The following is a 6897-nucleotide window of genomic DNA, read 5'->3' as shown; positions in this document are numbered from 1 at the left end:
AAAGGCACCAGCCGCCGCCTCGTTGGCATCTTCCTCAGTGAAAAAGATTGTTCAGTCTGAAGAGGAAAACATGGTTCCCTCTTCCAACGTTCAGATCTTGAAAGCACCAGTTGCTGCGTTGTTGGCATCTTCCTCCAAGTCTCCCTTGGGCATGGAGGTCCCTAACCCGATGGGGGAGAATCGGGAAGTTTTTCAGGAGGCAGAGGGTGCTGCTTCTAAGAAAAAATGCCCTTGCTTCGATGATGAAGCATACAGGCCTTCTTGGTCATTGAAGAGGTCTGACTTTGTGATGAGCAACTTTGAAAAGGCGTTGGAATGGCGTACCTTCGCCCAGATGCCTGTCGAAAGCAGAGCCTTCAACGCTATCCCGACGAAGCCTTCATGAACTCATTAGTAATGTGAGTCTTGTCTTTTCCTCTTCTTCCTTTCTGAAACGTCTTTAAGTTTTGAATAACTCTCGTAATGTTGCAGGAGTACTGCTAATAACTTCCACAAACAAGTGGAGTCAGCTTTTTGGATCGGGAGATTGCATTCCGAACTTTCCAAGCTTCAGGAGGAAGCCAAAGCCAAAGATGCTGAGATTGAACGCATTCGGGACAGGCTCTAGGACGTGGCCAGAGTGAAGAATACCAAGATTGGGTAGCTTTCCTCGGCTCTAGATGTTGCTAAAGGGAGCATTTGTAGCCTAGAGTGAGAAGTTGAGAAGCTCTCAGGAGAGCTGAAGGAACCTAGAAAGAAGATCACCGAACTCCAAAGGTAGGTAGCTTCTTCTAAACCTGAACATATTCCCGTCGAAGTCCGGAGGGCTTGCGTCTTTAAATATTTGCATAGTAAGCCTTTTGATGATATGTTGGATATCTATCACTTGCAGGCTTACCAAGAAGGCCAGAATGATGTTTGGAAGTCAATCCTGAAGAGGGATCCAAACTTTGAAACGACTCCTCATCAGATGCACTGCCATCCCGAAGTAATTGAAGAGCTGCAACTCCCTCCTCCCGACTGGGTTGAAGACTTGGTGGACCTGCCTACTCCGGATCCGGATATAATGCTATATCTTGATGATTCTCCTCCTCTGTTCCCCTTTAGAGATGAGGTATATGAAGAGCCGCCCTCGAATGTCAATCTGGCTAAGGATCACGCTTCCGCATTGGTTGAAAAGGGAAAAGAGGATGAAGCCTATAGTTCGTCGTTCTTTTTGCTTTTACTTGGGGGAAGCTTACGGAACTCTTCGCAATCTTCCCTAGAAAAGTTAGACAAAGGGTATGGAATTGCGGAGTTTTTCCCGACCTTTTGTAGGTGGGAGCTTTCGGAACTCTTCACAATCGTCGAGGACGAGGGGTCTTGCTTTGGTTTTTCTTCCCGACTCTTCTTCGACAAAAGGAAGCTGCTTCGGTTTTTCTTCCCGACTCTCCTTTGAAAAATGGAAGCCGCTTTGGTTTTTCTTCCCGACTCTCCTTCGACAAATGGAAGCTTATGGAACTCTTCGCAATCACCGATGATGATACTCAGAATTTACCGTTTTGACCGAATGAAGATATTGGCCTTGACATCTATTGTCTCACATGTATCCTTTCTAAGGAAAGCTTTTTGATACTGTAAAGGTTGGCCCCTTCTGGTCACTAAAGAAATAAAGAATTAACCTTATCCTTCCACTTTCTCGATGCTTGGAGATCTTGTTCGGGTTTTTCACTGAAGCCTTCTTCAAAATTCCTTAGAACTTTTCCTTTTAGTTTGCCGGAACCATAGTCGTGCAAAAATTTTATTCAGTCATAATCGAAGCCTCTACTTAGGGATTCCTGAGAATTCCTCTAGCTTTCAAAGGTCTCACTCGGGTTTTAAGTCAATGCCTTTACTTAGAAATTCCGGAGAATTCTTCTAAGCTTTCGAAGGTCCCACTCGGGTTTTAAGCCGATGCCTTTACTTAGACATTCTTGAGAATTCTTCTAAGCATTCGAAGGTCCCACTTGGGTTTTAAGCCGATGCCTTTACTTAGAGATTCCTGAGAATTCTTCTAAGCTTTCTGAGGTCTTATTCGGGCAATGCCCTGTAATAAGCATACTTAATAATTTCCTTGAAAATTCTTTAAGCTTTCGAAGGTCCCACTCGGGTTTTAAGCCGATGCCTTTTACCTTTAAAAATTATGTAGAATTTTTGTAGGCATTCGAAGGCCTCACTCAGGTTTTAAACCGAAGCCTTTTACCTTTATAAATTCTGTAGAATTTTTATAGGCGTTTGAAGGTCTCACTCGGGTTTTAAACCAAAGCCTTTTGATTTAACACCATCATCATTCGAAGGTCTCACTTGGGTTTTAAACCGAAGCCTTTACTTAAAGATTCCGGAGAATTCTTCTAAGCGTTCGAAGGTCTCACTCGGGTTTTAAACCGAAGCCTTTTGATTCAACGTTCAATTACTGATATGTAGCCCCCAATCAAAAGATTTGTTTTTGAAATTGGAAATTGCATTGATTAAGCAAAAAACTCTACATCAGAAACGAAAATGTTAAATCCCTACGGATAGTACTTCTTCAAGTGCCTTGTGTTCCACGACTGATCTAGTTCACGCCCAGAAGATATATTCTTTAACTTGTATGCTCCCGAATCAACCAGCTTGACTATCATATACGGTCCTTCCTATGAAGGATCTAACTTCTTTTGGTGGTGTGGATCCGAAGCCCAAGTGTTCCTTAGAACCAGATCTCCCGATTGATATTGGCGATGCTTTACTCGAGAGTTATAGTGCGATGCTATCCTCCATTGATATTGTTGATTTCGGGCAATTGCTCTTGTTCAAACTTCGTCTAAAAATCAGCGTCTAGCAGTCCCACATTCCCCCCTACCTCTCGTTGGGGGGGGGCCCCCTTTTTCGCGGGGGTGGGGGTTGGGGCCCATCCTCCGCCTTTTGGGAGGGGGGGTGGGGGTGGGGGGGGGGGGGGGGCGGGGGGGCATGGGGGGGGCGTGTCCCCCCTCTGTCGCGGCGCGTGTTTTGTGTCTTGGTGCGTTTGGGGCTTGTGCCGGCCGTGTGGTGGCGGGCGGGGGGGGTCGTCCGGGGGGGGGGGGGTTGGGGGGTTGGCCCGCTGTGTGTCGGTGGTGGTTGTGGGGGGGGTGGGGGGGTTTGGGTGGGTGTGTTTGTTTTGTGTTTTTGGGTGGGTTTATTGGTTTTTTTTTTTTGTTTTTTTTTTTTTTTTTTTTTTTATTTAATTAAAGAGAGCTAATTGAGTATTTTTGTGTATTTTTCAGGAATAAGGTGATTTTGGATATTAGAGATAATATGGAGTAAAGTTGGCAAATATATTAGATATTGGTGGATTTTAAATCATGGCATTCAATCTTGCTGCCCAAGAAATCATGAAAAGTGAGATCTTAGCCAAATTGGAAACAGGTGGAGGTCTAAGGAACAAAATTGGTAATAAATCTGAAAATCGGGTAAACAGACCTACCTTCAGTATTTTGGGCATATCTCTCTCGTATGAGCTTGGATTGCGGTGATTCAAGATGCTATGGAACGATATTGAAAATATCTACAACTTTCCAGTTTTGAGTTTTTCCAAATTCCGAAAGAATAAAGGTCAAATCGACGGGTAAAGAGAGGGGATTCATTGTGTGCGGGAGACATAAAAGAGAAGCCAACCACAGAGAAGAGAGGAAGACGGCGAACGCGGCTCTCATCTCTCTCATTGCTGAAGAAGAAGACCACACCCCCCCCCTCTCTCTCTCTCTCTCTCTCTCTCTCCCTATGTTTCATCTTTATTTTTCTTATGAACTTTGTGATAATGAGTAGCTAGTTCCTTTTCTTTGGGATGTAGATGAACCATGCTTATTTCATTAATTTGATTGTTCTATATCTTCTAGTTGATTGTGTTTGAGTTTGGCCAAAGATGTTTTATAACTCAGCGAACTAAGCATGCCAAGCTTCCATGAAGGACGATAGTCTTGCGAAGATAAGGCATACCTAGGAAGACCATCCCTAATTTGCTTTGAAGTGTAGAGTTATATCGGTTAGGGAAAAGCATTGGGGATTCGAAATCCCAAAGATCTTCACATATTCATAGTTTAAGTTTTTGCATTAATTAATAGATTTAGTTTAAATTTAGTTTTGTTAAATTCAATCTTAGTAACTTAGCCTTTTAGTTCCCCATAGTTCGACCCCGTACTTTTTGCTTGCTAGATTAGTATAGGATTTTATTTTTGATTGGTTAGCGACACGATCAAATTTTGGCGCCGTTGCCGGGGAACCAAAGCACGGTTGCTAGGATTGATTTTTGTCAATTAGGCATAATTTTTAGAGTAGTTTTAGTATTTTTATTTTTTTATTTTTCTTTGCTTATTTAACTAATCTCTTTTTCTTTTGTTTTGTAGGTAACTGCAAGAGTAGCGATTCGATAATTAGTTTAGGTTGTTATCTTTTCTTTCTTAGATATAATTGTATTTAGGACTTTTCAATTGTAATATTTGCATTAGATTGGGTTGTTTAGGTTAATTTTTAAAAATCCCCATCCCTCAGATCCCACATGTGTAACTTTTGTTCGAAAGATCACGTGGATTGCGCTTCAGGTACGTCCTAAACTCTCCCTTTTGCTATAGTTATTTTCTTTTAATTTTACTTATTTAGCTTCTTCCTTTTTTTTTTCTTCTTGTGTGTATGCATGGTCGTCGGTCCCTAAACCCTGAGTTGACTCCACTTGACTTAGAGTTAGAAGAGACTTTGGCCAACCTTAGAAGGCAAAGAACCATGGCAAACTATGAGCCTCCAATGAGGCCCTTGAGTGAGCATTTCATTCCTACGATATATACTCCGGTTTCTTGTATTAAGTTGCCTAACATAGAGGCGGCTCAATATGAGATCAAATCTAGTGTGATTCAAATGCTACCATCTTTTTATGGACTTGCCAATGAAGAGCCTTATAAGCACTTAGATGAGTTTTTAGAGGTGTCCTCCACGGTTAAAATTCAAAACCTCTCAGTTGATGCTTTAAGGTTACTTCTTTTCCCATTCTCCCTTAAAGATAAAGCTAAGCATTGGCTTCATTTTTTGGACAATGTTAAAATTTCCACTTGGGTAGAAATGCAACAGGAGTTCCTTAAAAAGTTCTTCCCCATTGGCCGTACCAATAGCATTAGGAGAGCGATAACGAGTTTCTCCCAACAAGAAGGAGAACAATTTCATGAGGCTTGGGAAAGACTAAAAGAATTACTTAGAAAGTGCCCCCACCATGCTATTCCTAAATGGCAATTGGTTCAATGCTTTTATGATGGCCTTAAACACCGACATAGGCAAATGGTTGATTCTTCTTGTGGTGGGACTTTCATGCACAAGAATGAGAATGAAGCATGGGAACTTTTTGAGACCCTTAGTGAAAACTCCCAACACCATGCTTCAGCAGCTAGGACTGAGATTCCATCCATTGGGCAACCAAAGAGGAGCGGTCTCTATGAGATAAATCCTACCATTGAGATGAGCACTAAGGTTGACTTGCTATCAAAGAAATTGGACCATCTCTTGTCATTAGGACAACAAACCCCATCTCCACTTCCTACAAGTTTCTCTCCACCTAATCAGATTGAAGCATGTGCTTTATGTTCTAGCCTATCCCATCATGTCACTGATTGCTATTTGGCTACACAATACCCTGAGTTTGTTAAGGAGCATGCACATTTGGCCCAAGGAGTCTCTAAATTTGGCAATGATCCATATTCCAATACCTATAACCCAGGATAGCGAAACCACCCCATTTTTTCATGGCAAAACTCAATGCCCAATCCCTCTAATCAAATACCTTATAGACCACCTCCATTTAATATGCACCAAAATGCCTATAGGAATGAGCAACCATCATCTTCACAACCCTCACATAATTCATCATTTGAGGATAAGGTACTAAAAGCACTTAGTGGATTAGAGCAAAACACTCAATTGTTGCATTCCCATTCTCAATCCATTAACAAATTGGAAATCCAACTTGGTCAACTAGCTGATGCCATCAGTAGGAGGGAGGTTGGTCAGTTACCTAGTCAACCAATAGGTAACCCTAATCATCAAATTGGGTATAGGAAAGAACAAGTCCAAGCAATCTCTGTTGATTGCGACACGCAGTGGGAAGGAATATTATGCACCTTTGCCTACTCCTAAGCCATTGCCCATTGATCTTGAGAGTCGAGAAGAGGTTGATTTGACCCATGAGACTGGCAATGATGCACACAAGCCTAGTAAAGAAACACCACCTGTGAGTATTTCCCATCAATTTCCTTGTAAGGGGTTGCACATTCCAATTGTAGAGGGTCCTACTCCTGAATCTTACACTCCCAAAGCCCCCTTCCCTGAAGCTCTTAAGTCCTCAATTCCAGATTCTATAAAGAATGTATCTTTAAGCCCAAATAGAGATGAAGAGTGCTTTGCGATTAACTTTATTGATGAGGTAGTGGTTGATTATATTCTAAACATTCTTATTGATGATCCCCTACAACATTACTTGCCATTTGGGGAATATAACCTAAATATCGAGGAAGTCAACACATTGTTGGACTCTTCCACTTCTTTGGAGTAGTCACCATTCACATTTAGATTTGAGCTTCCACCTCCATTGGTTGCTTCTTACTGAGTCTGGCTGAAGACTCTAAACTTAGCGCTTAATGGGAGGCAACCCATTTGTATAGATGTTATTTCTTGTTCTTTTTCTTCTCTTTTCTTTGTTTGTTGTTAGGTTTTACTGTTGCGTGCTCTATCATGATTTCAAACATCGGGTAAACTCTTTCCTCTATTTGCTTCTATCATTTTTTATATATATCTTGCATGCACTGAGGTCATTGCATAATTTAAGTGTGGGGGGGGGGGGTGTCAACTCGAGTAAGACTTGTTGATAGTTGGTAGAGCATTGTCACAAAGATAAAAAGTGCCCAATTT

The 6897-nt window shown here is 41.8% G+C and overlaps 1 non-coding gene across 1 annotated transcript; it reads right to left on the bottom strand.

Moving 5' to 3' along the window:
• Nucleotides 1–5109: 5109 nt before the first annotated feature.
• On the bottom strand, nucleotides 5110–5216 carry LOC149023017 (small nucleolar RNA R71). The gene has a single exon (XR_016172621.1). It is a non-coding gene; the product is annotated as a small nucleolar RNA R71 (small nucleolar RNA).
• Nucleotides 5217–6897: the final 1681 nt, after the last annotated feature.

Source organism: Hakea prostrata, chromosome 3 (assembly GCF_041222555.1).
Source record: "Hakea prostrata isolate BN-2017 chromosome 3, UWA_Hpros_2, whole genome shotgun sequence".
NCBI lineage: Eukaryota > Viridiplantae > Streptophyta > Magnoliopsida > Proteales > Proteaceae > Hakea > Hakea prostrata.
This window is presented reverse-complemented; position numbering and strand designations above follow the sequence as displayed.